The sequence below is a fragment of the Lactuca virosa genome, chromosome 4 (genome assembly GCF_052849685.1).
Source record: "Lactuca virosa cultivar CGN04683 chromosome 4, Lactuca_virosa_CGN04683_v6, whole genome shotgun sequence".
In the NCBI taxonomy this organism is placed as follows: domain Eukaryota; kingdom Viridiplantae; phylum Streptophyta; class Magnoliopsida; order Asterales; family Asteraceae; genus Lactuca; species Lactuca virosa.
Window position 1 is genome coordinate 167708622 of NC_136429.1, and position 13017 is coordinate 167721638.

A 13017-nucleotide genomic window follows, 5' to 3' on the forward strand; every position below is an offset into this window, starting at 1 on the left:
GAGAGAGAATTGCATGGGTATATGAGACTTGCATGGTTGTTTGTTGGATAATCCATTACTTAAGCTCTAAACAATAATGAGGTGTCATGGATCCATTCTTTCATTCATTTCCTTTTTTTTTGTTTTATACTTGTTGGGCAAGAATGGCTAAGGAAAAGAATGGTTTGGGCCTTTTTGTGCTTGAGTCCATAATATGGGCCCAATTTGATGGTTTTCGGCCCATTGGGCCTTTTAGATCAATTCACGGCCCAATATACATCAAGGAATGAGTTTTATGGCCCATTAGGGCTAATTAGATTTGTTATGGCCCAATAAGGCCCATTTAGATAAACTAGCCCATTTTAGGCTTATAAGGCCCAAAAAGGTTAAGTTTTATGGAAGTGGGTCCAATTAGGGCCCATTTAAGAGTTCTTAGCCCAAAATAGTCAAATTGGAAGTTTATTGGTCCATTAGGCCCAATAAGGAAATCCTAGTCCAAAATGGATTTGATCCAGGATTTTTTTTTAGGGTTTCCAACCGTTTGTTGACTATTTGAATGTTTGTATAGAGTATTTGATGGAATTTTGTGGTCATTGAATAAGCACCATACATGTTTTCAAGTTTTAGTTACAATGTTATCTTTGTTAAGGGTTTTACAAAGCATCAGAATTCCCAGTTGTGACATTACACACATCACATACATCAGATACATCACACACATCATATACATCACATATATCGCATGTTTATCACTAGAGTATCATTAGGGTCTACCGTTCTTATTTATCTTTTAATATTAGATAAATATTAATTATTCCTAACTTAGCCATGGGTCCATCACAAATCCGTAAGGTAGACACCCCACACATGTGTCCATCACTAATCCGTAAGGTAGACACCCCACATGGAGGTCCATCTCTAACCTGAAGGCAAAAACCGTTCACTACTAAGCGAACAACCCAACCCTTCCCCATTGGGTCCATCATTAACCCAAGAGGTAAACACATCATTCACTACTAATGTGACCGGCTCGACCCAATATTCTAAGTAAGGCGCGACTCTCACCCATAACATTGCCCCCGATGCGTTGCGTTCACTACTCCGACGATGCACATACAAGTATGCGCGTTGTCGTTCGAGAGTGGTACTTATCATTGTTTCCCAAAACTAGCAACTTCCCACTTAAACGTGATGTTTGATTCAACGACATCACTACGCCAATATCACTCCAGTCCTCGGACACCTTAGTGTCCATGAACCATGTCCCGAATGGTGGTCTAGAAAAACCACTCGGCGTCACTATTAGATTAAGCTCTTTCCCTTTAGGTATCTTTCAATCTATAAGGCACCCACAAGTATTCGAATAGGATACACACACCTAAGTATAGGTTGCTGATGTGTTTTATTTGCACTAATTTTTTTATTTATAAAGTCCTATCAAATCTCAGCTAGTCTTAAACACAAATAGGCAATATACTTAGTCGTGAAGTAATATAGTTGTGGTAAGAAAGGGTGTTGAACAGAGGGAACATGATGGTTTAGATCAAATAATTCGAATGTTCATTAAATTAATAGTAGTAAAGTAAAAGGTGGTTTTTGTGTAAACTAAATTAAACTAGTTTTAACGCTCAATTAATCAACGAAACTAAAGAACTAAATGGAAACAATAGATAAGAAGTACTTATACTAGAATACGAATCTCCCAAGTTTCTATGCTTGATTTATTATAAGTGCAATGGATTAATAAGTTGATTACCACAACTAACACAACGATCATGCAATTAGTGAACACATAATTAATTAAATACATGCGAACTATGAACGATATGATATGATGATTTCTTGTCAATGATCACGACAATCAATCTAAGCATAACATAAATATCTAATGCTCTCTAACAAAATCAAAGTCACCGATTAATATTATCTAACCCTAGGCTTATAATCAAAGTTCCAATATTACAAACCTAATAATTATAGATTCATATGATTCAAGTACATCTCAAACCATGACTTAAAGTACATTAGTTTTAATGGAAAAACAAAATATATTGTTAAAAGAGAAAACACCATTATGGCTTGAGTTTCCTCCACCATTAAGCCACATATAAAGACCTTTAGGGACTTTTTTGAAGACATTTTGGTCGGTTCAAAACATGGTCTTTTTATAGAAAAATATTCACTAGAATTGAGATAGAAATCAATACAGTTTTAGCAATGAACAAAGAAGACAATGTCCCCAAAAGTTGGAGTAGATCATGGACATGAACAACAGAATTCTTGAGGGTGTTCATAACAAGATTTTGACATCAATAAGCCATCAAAATACACCCAAAAAAAATTGGAATTTAACCACAAGAACATTCAAAGATTGTAAGGAGAAAGTAACATGATCAAGGATTGTCTAATAGAAGGCAATACACGAAATTTTCAACCAATTCTCATCAATTGATGAAAGAATTGCATAAGACGGAAATTTAAATCATACCCAATTCAAATCTTCGACCCAGAAAGAAAAACAATTGCAGTTCCTTCTACACCCTTCTGCCTCAGTTCTCTTCTCAGTTCGCTATTTTCCTCTACTGTGCTCGACTTCCCTATCACGATCGGCCCTTGGTTTTTTTTCCTTCTTCCTTTCTGATCAACTCAAGTGAAAGACAAACAACCCAAGGTCGATTTGGGTCGTTCTTGATGTACGCATTGGAGAAAAAATGCACGAATGCAGCAAGGCTAAAAAAATGAACGCATCCTCACTTGAAGCGTCGATCACATTATGGAGGGTTTTAAATGTGATTTTCCATTTCAGACCCTAGAAATGCAGTTTTGTTCCTAATCTACCCCAACCCTAGATATATTTATAAGTTTCATTTCATTTTATTACACTTCAGCCTCAACTTTATTTACAGCTTTTGACAAATTATATTCAACATATTTTTCCATAAATCAATTTAATTGGATTATATTCTTCTTGATTATTGATTAATTCTTTTAGACATTAAATAATACTAATTTTATTTAATTTATTCCATTTTAACCTCATAAAGCTAAAATCATTCACATAAATATTTCATCGAGTGACGGAAAGCTAACGTCGTTAACGAAAGGATTTTCGAGTCGTTACAAGTTATAACTCACCTTGTTAGTCGGTGAGGACTAACTACCCTTTCTTGGCTCCTTTCTTCAATTGATGCATCTTAGTTCATCTTCTTTCTCAAGGCCTATTCATACAACATTTCAAGTTCCTTAAAACTTGTCTTAGCCTATTAAGAGCTTGTCTACTTCTTAATGTCAAAATGATCACTTCATTGATCATAATTCTAACATTTCATTCTCTACTTCTAATTCAATCCATTCAATGAATTAAACATCCTATAATACTTAATTCATCATAGTCTAACATCTAATGCATCAATTAACATAATTTCTAGTTTACGGTCTTAAACCATAACTTCACACATATAGATTTCACCATTGAAAGCACATATAAAGCTTGTTCAAAACTTCTAAACACTATCACTAACATCATACTCAATCTATAAGGTAATCAAGCCAAACAATCTAACCAATTCATCAAAACACCATTAAGCCCTAATTAGCTTAATTAGAGAGAAGATGATTACCTCATGAGTTTCCAATGTTCAATCCAAGCCATAAACATCCGTAATCACCCTTGATCCTTCTCCAAATCGTCGTAGCTCATCTATAGTGGGGTTTGGGGTTTCTTGTGACTAGAATGAACTAAAAATGAGGTTTTGATATGTTGCGTAACCATGCCATAGTTACATGTTCATCACGTTGCGCGACTATTTGAGCCGAGGCCAAAAACGGTCATTTAATAGCCACGTCATGGCCATCTTCTTGCCATGCCATGGTGCTCTTTCTCAAGGGAACTCTACTTTTGCCACCACGTCGTGGCACACATATACCGCGCTGCAGGGAAAAGTGTATTTTCATTCTTTCTTACGGAGAAGACTCGTTGCGCCGTAGAGATTCATCTACCGCGCCGTAGTGCCAGTTTGACAACAATCCTTCATAACTTTTTCACTACTAACCCATTTTGATGTTTTTTATATCCACACGAAGGTAGGAACATGCTCTATAACTATGTTACGTCATATCTTACTGACTTAATATAATTCTTAATCTGTTACGTCAGAAACTTGGCCCAAAAACATAAAAGTTCCCATTTTACCCTTTTGGCCAAAATGCATCTTTTCATGCATTCTGAAAGACCCTAACTTTCGTACTAAAGACATTGTCACTCCAAAACATGCTACATGCATATTCATAAAAACAATAATTTACATTGATAAAGTGATTACAAACTACTGGATACAAACCGACTATTACAAAGTGTTATATATTACACAACTACCCAGGTTACTATACTTTTATACATACATGATCCCTAAATACAAAAGTAATATTATAACTATTCTAAACCTTCCAACAGTATACGACTATACTGTTTACTTATCTCCTGTAATTGTTAAAGATTGATAGGGGTAAGCGGTGACGCTTAATGAGTTCAATAATAGATACAATATAACGTTATGTCATATATATACTTCAATATGGTAGAAGCAAAGGGAACAAGGAACAACAAAGGAATATGTGAATCATGCGACAAGCTTTCCATATCAATCAATAAGACATAACAATTTCAATACTTGATATACATCAATAACACTTCGGCCCAAATGGCACAGAGACATACACTTTCTGATTAAACATTTTGGTAGATTTCAGTCTTTCAGCCATGTCTAACCTTCTGCCAATGCCATAGAATATAAGTCATTCTCTTACGAGACATGCTCTACATGGCCAGAGGCTACATACCAATACCACTGTGAATCTAAGTCCTTTCACTGATCACATGGCCAAAGGTACAACTTTACTATCAAAATAGCGGAAATAATAACACGAGATGATAACACGGAAAAACACATAGCACATATAACACATAACATACAATTGTTCCTATATATCTAACTCACCGTGAAATAACCGAAGGAATAAATGATATTTTGGGCAACACTTCGGCTCTAAATATGACTTTCTGCGATGAAACCAGGGATTTTAGTTGAAAATCGGTCTTACACGGGCAGAGTTTCGACTTGAAAATATAATTTTCTCGGGAACTTCGGAGTGTCGGGACTTGCTTCGGGTGTCGGGGATGATATCGGGACTTCGGAGGGTGTTAGAGGGGCTTGAGAGAGGCTAGAGAGTGAATGAGAGTGAGAATTTGTAACATAAACCCGGAGGGCTCGATTTCTATTTATAGGCTGAAAAATCGACTCTCACGTCGTGAACCATGTATGTTCACGTCGTGACTTTGATCCTGGTCATCCCCTAGGCTTGCCGTGTGTCTTCTAGGCTCGAAACGCGTCGTTCACTGAGTTCACGTCGTGAACACTGTGTTTACGTCGTGAATGCAGTCAAATTCTCGAAGTTTGTGCTCCGAACTTCAAAAATCCATATATTTCGTATACGAGCTCCGTTTTTGACGTTCTTTATGTCCACGCGTAGGTGAGATTATGCTCTACATCTTTCATTTAGACTCCGTCGGCTAATTTTGACTTTATTTTTAATATGATATTAATATTATATTTTTAACGGGTCGAGACAGGAAAAGTCCGTTAAAATTTCATAACTTCTTCATCCGACGTCCGTTTTCGTCTGTCTTTTTACCGTTATACTACTATTGATGAGACCTTCTATTCTCGTTTAGGTTGCGTCGGCTAAAAATCACTCGATCTTTATTTCGAGTTTTTAGGTGTCTACCGTTATTCCGAAACTTAGAAAAATTATAACTTCCTCATACAAAGTCAGATTTGGACGTTCTTTTTATGAAAAGTCTCGGTTTAACGAATACTACGACTTTCGTTTAGATCACTAAAGCTAAAAAGTAGTCTATCGAAAACTCACTTTTTACGTCATAAGGCGTTGTGCCGGTTCTGTCGCGAAACTTCAATAAGTCATAACTTTTTCGTTATAACTCGCATTTCGATGAGGTTTTCGCCTAAATGTTTCTAACGAGATTCTTTACAACTTTCATTAATATAATTTTACTTATTTTCAACTTTATATTTTCGTTAATTTTCAATATTTGACTTTTGATTGGAATCATATAAGACTTCCAATATTTTCCAAGTGATTCTAAACATAGTTTTACTTCATTTCTAGTAAAAACTATCTGTTAGAACTCAACGCTCAAATTCATATAATATTTCCTTATATTTTCACTTTTAAAATTACATAACACGATAATTAAACGTGTATGTTACACATTCATTCTCTTGAACTTACTCATCTAAACTCTTCTAAGTGACTTAAACTCTTATTGGCCATTTTCATTAAGCCACATCTTCATAACCTCATATTTTTCTCATAATTGATCATTTTACCCTTTTGGTCAATATTCGACTAAAAGTCAACATTCGCTAAATTTCAGGTTCGTACACCCTCTTACCAAGTCGTGGTGCCTTTCCTTTATAGAATTCTCATTTTTCAACCACGCCATGGTAACCTATATTAGCACGTCGCGGTGCAAAGTACCTTGCCATCTACTTACGAAGGGACTTTCGTCCATTTTACCGCTTTGCAAATTGTGTTGTGGTAAAGCCGTTACCGCCCCGCGGTGCCTGCACTTCAATAGGTCCTTGGCTGATTCCATTACAAATTTGGGACAATTTTTCTTCTAACTTCAAACACTCATTACTTCTTCGTTTTAAACCCGTTTTTAATGATCTTTATATCCATGCGAAGGTGGGGATGCGTTCTACAACTCCATTAAGGCACTTTAGACTAACTAAATATGGGTCTTGATCTATTAAGTCATAAACTTTGTATAAAAGGCATAAAATTTTCATTTTACCCTTTATGGCTTAAATGCACAATATCTTGCATTTCTTCTCTTGAACCTACTTATCTTATCTTATAAAAGTCACTTAGACTTATCTCGACTCATTCAAAGAAGTTACATCTTCTAAATTCATGAAATTCCTCTAAAAACTCTCTAAAAGTTAATTCTTTCTAAAACTTTGGGTTCTTACAAAAATACCATGGTAGCAGTTATTTTCATAAACAGATTAATTAATTAATTTAAATATAATTACATAAATTTTAAGTAAATGATTGGTCAAAATTTGTTTTTCTTGAATTCTCATTGGTCCTTTATGTAACATAATATTTGTTGTCCACTATATATATATATATATATATATATATATATATATATATATATATATATATATATATATATATATAACTTTTTAAAAGAATTTTTGTATTTTTTTTGTCAGAAATCACAATTAAAATGTACAATTTGTAGTCCAAATATAAGCTTCGAAAAAATCAAAAAATCGTAGTTGACTTAAGAGAAAATCGCATAATGGCTATATGCCATCTGCGATTACGTATCTTTGAAAAATGAACAAAATGAAAACAATAAAAAAGTTATAGGCAACATGAAATCACAAGAGTGATTGTGAAATTGTAGACGACCATGTATAGTATTTCACCGGTTAAAAGTGGAAATTTCATAATTTTTGGCTATTTTTTAAAAAATGATTAAGAAAACTGGTTATATTGATCTTTTTCAAAAAGAAAATTATTTTTACTGATCTACTAAATACATATACATAAAATCGAACTAGGTCTTGTAAATTTTTATGTTGAACTTAAACACTTTTTCTATAATTAGAACTTTATTTTCTAGGCCGGTCAACTGATTTTATAGACCTTGTGTAAAAATTAAAAATGACCCCTAAAATGTCAGATAAGCAACGATTGGGTCACAAGTGATGGATAATAACATGTTAGCGACAAATTAATGGGGGTAACGTCATATTAGTGACGACATGAGCTATATGCGGTCGACACCACCACCCACCGCTACAAACATTGCCACCATTTATTATTTTTATAATTTTTATAATATATTTTTATAAAACAAAGTAACATAAAACAGAAAATAAGAAGAACGATTCTATCATTTTATATTATTGAAATCAAATTCATTTGTGATGTCTGCGAACTAAACATAATATGAAATTGAATTTCAATTCCATTCCGTGTCAACCAAACAAAATATGGAAGTGAATTCTAATTTGCGATCAAATTCTTTAAAAACATTATGTAAACCAAAGGGCAATCTTTAAACCAAGGTTCTCAAGATCGGGATCCTACCTATGATCGTTTTTGGGTTTGCGAGATCGGGATCGAGATCCTAAGATCTCATAAAATAAAATATAATTTTAATTTATAATATTTAATCATAAAAAATATTTCAAACATTTAATTTTTCGTTCAAAAGGTATAAAAACTTCAAAATAATAGTCATAAGTCACAATAAAAAATGATAAATTGTAGATTGGTAACGGGTAAAAGACATAAAATGGTAAAAATTTTTGCAAAAAATAAATAAATAAATAAATCAAGTGAATGTAGGATCGGATCGGATCTCGATCTTACGATCCTACCTGTGATCCTACCCCAAATACGATCTTTTTACGATTAGGATCATTTTTCATACCTAGGATCGTACGATACTACGATCAGAATCGCGATTTTGACAATCATACTTTAAACAGCTATTAGTTTTTTCTTAAAATGATTTTAGAAAAGAATAAATGATATAACATGTTTGATCGCGATTTTGACAATCATACTTTAAACAGCTATTAGTTTTTTCTTAAAATGAGTTTAGAAAAGAATAAATGCTATAACATGTTTAAAACGTCTCTTTATTATTTTCATAAAACGCCAATGTCATCTATAAGACGAACATGATCAATCTTTATAACAATTTTATAAAAGCTAAGACTAATTTATTTAGCTTTTAAAATAATATGAGGAAAAAACAGCAGCTTTTATTTAAGATGATTCTTTGAAGAAAATAATCAACTTAACATATATTTTTTTTAAAATACACGCCCGGTGGGACTCGAACCCACAATCGCCTGATTAGAAGTCAGACGCCTTATCCATTAGGCCACGGGCGCTTTACGATTGCTATTTGCAGCTCAGAATATAAGGCTAGAAGAATTTGACATCTAAAAAATTTCATTTCTTTTAACACAAAAATATTCAACATAGGATCCGTTCTTTATTTGTATAAACATATTATGCTTCTTTTTTGAAAAACTAAAAGTTGAGTGCTTTAGAGTAAAGTACACCCTTTTTCCATTCCAAAATCATGAAGGTGCATTTATTCGTAAAGCAAATAATACATATTATATTCTTCCCAGCTTACTTTTTAGAAGAAAAATATATGAAAATCTTTAATATGTATGAATTGAAGCATCTACTCTCCGAAGAGCGCCACCTCCTCTGAAACAATGTCCATGTCAGCCAAGGAGATGCCAAGAGGAAAGAGACTCGTTAAAATTGTACCGAACTCCACAGAAACATCGGCATACCGAGGTGAAGGGGCGGTGTTTTTCTCATTGTCGAGTTCCATGTCAGCCTCCAATCCATCCTTGTCGAGTCATTTTTTCTTTCTCACTCCCTATAGCCTTATAAAAGAATTATCAATTAAAATGAGATGTATAAAAAGAGTATATCCAGGATAACTTCCATTTTATGAATTTTAACAAGATGATGATGAGTTCTGAAAAATTATATTTGCGAACCGAAGAAGATAAGACAAAATGCCTCACAAGTTCTCATTTTTCAAAGTTGAGTTTTGACTCTATTATTAGTTGTCTATTTCGGCACAAAAAGTGAGAATTATCAATTTTCTCTATCCATCGGTTAATAAACATAAACGCGATGCAAATAAGCAATTAATAAAAAATTGTTTTTTAGTATAATAGTCGTAAATGTTACTTGAGCATTTTGGGAAGTGGGTTTTAGCATTTTTGTTTATTTTGATTTTATATGCATAAAATTCCATTAAACCAAATTTGAAGTATTTTAAAGGAATCGACACCACCATAAATAGGGATGGAAAAAATCATCATACCTGATGGGAACCCAAACTCGTACCCGCTTTGACTTGGGGATGAGGATGGAGATGAAGAATCACCAAATAAAAAAGCGGGGATAGGGATGGTGATATGGATACCCCTAGACCCTGACCCTGGACCCAGTCTCAGTAGATATTTATATATATAAATAATAAAATAAATATATTTATAGTAAAATAAAGTAACCCAACTTATTAGTAAGTTGAAATTATATTTTTTTCTTCGCTTATCTAATTTAACTTCGTATATAATTACTTCTATTTGGTTTATCAATTTTTGCCTCAAATATCACTTTGATAATTTTTTCAACTCAATTTTCCATGTATGTATTTAAATTTGGGTAAATAAGTTATTTATAGTTTTTATGCAATCTTTGAATATTTTTATGTTTTGTAAAATCTTCAAACTTATGTTGGTAAAATTTAAGTCTAAAGTTTTTCTTTACATAGAAGTTTTTATATTAAAATAGAAAAAAAATTCTCAATTCCCCGTTGGGGATCCCTAGTCCTCGTTGGGATGGGGACGGCGATGCATTTATGTTCTCCGATGGGGACGAGGATGGGGATGAGAATGGGGATTGGGGTTCCCGGTATTCCTCGACCCCGGTTCCATCTCTAAACATGAATGGTGAAACCTCATAAATGGTTAATGTAAGTCTGCAAAACCTATACGAAAGGTTTAATTATTCATATTGACATTTTTGTAAATGTTTGAGTGCAAATGTTTAACTGTATTTTCGTACGTGATTCAACATTGTCTAAAATATCATTTGATATATGGTTATCAACCAACCCTATCGACCATTGGGCGAGGGTGAACTTTATAAATAAAATAAGGGATAATTATCTCTTACTCCAACCCGACGACGCTATTTATAAATTCATGTGTTGGGTCGTAGTTGAAGCTGAATAATATAAATGGGTACCCAACCTATTCATCCATATAATGCTAATTTCAAAGATCCATCATGAAAATGACGATGTCGTGTTGCATTTTCAAGTTGGAGGATACACGCTTCACTTTGGACGTGAGGGGTTTTACATTACGTTCAATTTACGGTTGATATTGTTATATGGATGGATGAGAATGATACTTTTACGTTTAAGATACAGTGCCTCCCCAAAAAAAATCTTAATGATCACTTATATATTGTTTATGAGTTTGAAATTTTATGACATTTTTGATGAGGATGTTAATTGTGTGTGTATTATTTGCATGTTGGAGTATAGTTTTATAGAGCATCAAGGTAATTTGTTTGTCAAACCATAAGCCTACTTCGTTGCATACAATTTAGATGCATGTAACATGTATTGTTTTCATAATTTTTTTTTTTTGGTTTTACTTTTGTTACAATTTTACTATAATGAATTATTTTGTTACGTAGGTGTAACACTCCGTTTTCACTTTTTAGATATAAAATTATAAACCTTAGTTTATAAAAAAAGTGAAAATATATATTACTTTTTAACCAAAGTAATCTAAATAAAAATTGTAGTAGACGTTAATATGAACGCATGAATATAAACAGCGCCAAAAACGCAGTGCGTATTCGAGAGTTATGATTTTAACAAGTTTTGGCGGATTTTATAAAATTCACGGCACGGAGGATTTGCCGCGGCGAGGTGCATTAAATGCACCTGACTCCACCAACCCACATTGTGTGCAAGCGAGAACAAGTTTGCCCGGGCGCGGACCATGACGTGACCAATGTTTTACCGTCGCGCCGTGGCGGCCAGAATTCCTCTCCAATATCTCTTTCTCCCTCCCGAGATATAGGTCCTTTGTGATTTGATTTTTCGTTCTGTAATATCATTAGCGAAACACTTGAAGTTTTGGAAGGATCCTTAGGAGAAGGATCAAGCGTCAAAGTTACGTTCGTCGTTTCTTGAGCTATTCTTCAATCAGGTAAGTTACACTTTCTCTTAATTATAACTTAATATAGAGTATACCCATTGTCAATATTATAAACATGTTTATTAGATTAATCATTAATCGCAGTTATTATATTGATTGATCTACTTACGGGAGCGGTGTCTAGGATAGACATGTAGGTCTGGTTGTTGGATTTTAGAATATGCCAAAACGATCCCACCTCCCAACTGTCTTGACCGACTAATCCTTATTTGATAGTCATTTCAGTATTAAGGGGATTGATGAAGGATCTAGTTATTAGTTACCAGATTTCCATAGTTATTTATCAGTTATGGTATTTGTAACACGCGACTTTTAACACAAGGTACACCCAAATTTTTTTAAATCCAAACATTTAAGGCTAACTCTTTCTCGTCTTTAAAAAAGTATCAAAATACAGTTATATAACCTATCACTTTTGCAATTCAAAATTAGCTCATCGAAGGGAAAAGTGAGAGTATCAAAATAAAGTTATATGAGCATCGACTTGATAATTTGCCTAGTGAGAAAGCCAGGAAAAGACCCAACACGCATAAAAACTCACTCTCTCGGGGCAGCAGAGGAAGGCAAGATTTCTTAGGAGTTTCAAATCTCGAAAAAAATTATTTATAAAAACACATTGGTGTACACTAACATTAACAATCCAATATAAATAGTTATCATCAGGATCGATATAAAAGAAATTTAAAATACAATGATCCGATCCGGGTATCATAATCTCTCCTTTTCAATTCTCTACTTCTTAAATAAATCTACCTGCGAAACACACGTCATAAAAGGATAAGCTACAAAGAGCTTAGTGAATAATCCTTAACAATGATACACAAAATAATCATGATATAAGAATACACCACTCATCGGTGTATAGTTTGTCAAGACTCATTTATATACTAAAGATTCATAATCCAACCATTTACTCTAATAACAATAGTAATGGACTAACAACTACTCAAGTTGCCATTAGACTCTCACAAGATACGCATTCTCGTTATCATTCTTCACTTTCTCTATACACTTATTCTCATTTTCTCTTTCTAATATTTCTCTCTATATACACATTCTCTTTCCCTTTTATTCTCTTATTCTCTCTACTCTTTTTCTACACTTATTCTTCTTCTTTCCGTCTACTCTCTCTATCTAAATATCTATACTCATA

The 13017-nt window shown here is 33.5% G+C and overlaps 1 non-coding gene across 1 annotated transcript; it reads right to left on the minus strand.

Annotated features, from left to right (window-relative positions):
• Positions 1 to 8911: 8911 nt before the first annotated feature.
• Positions 8912 to 8984, minus strand: TRNAR-UCU (transfer RNA arginine (anticodon UCU)). The gene has a single exon. It is a non-coding gene; the product is annotated as a tRNA-Arg (tRNA).
• Positions 8985 to 13017: the final 4033 nt, after the last annotated feature.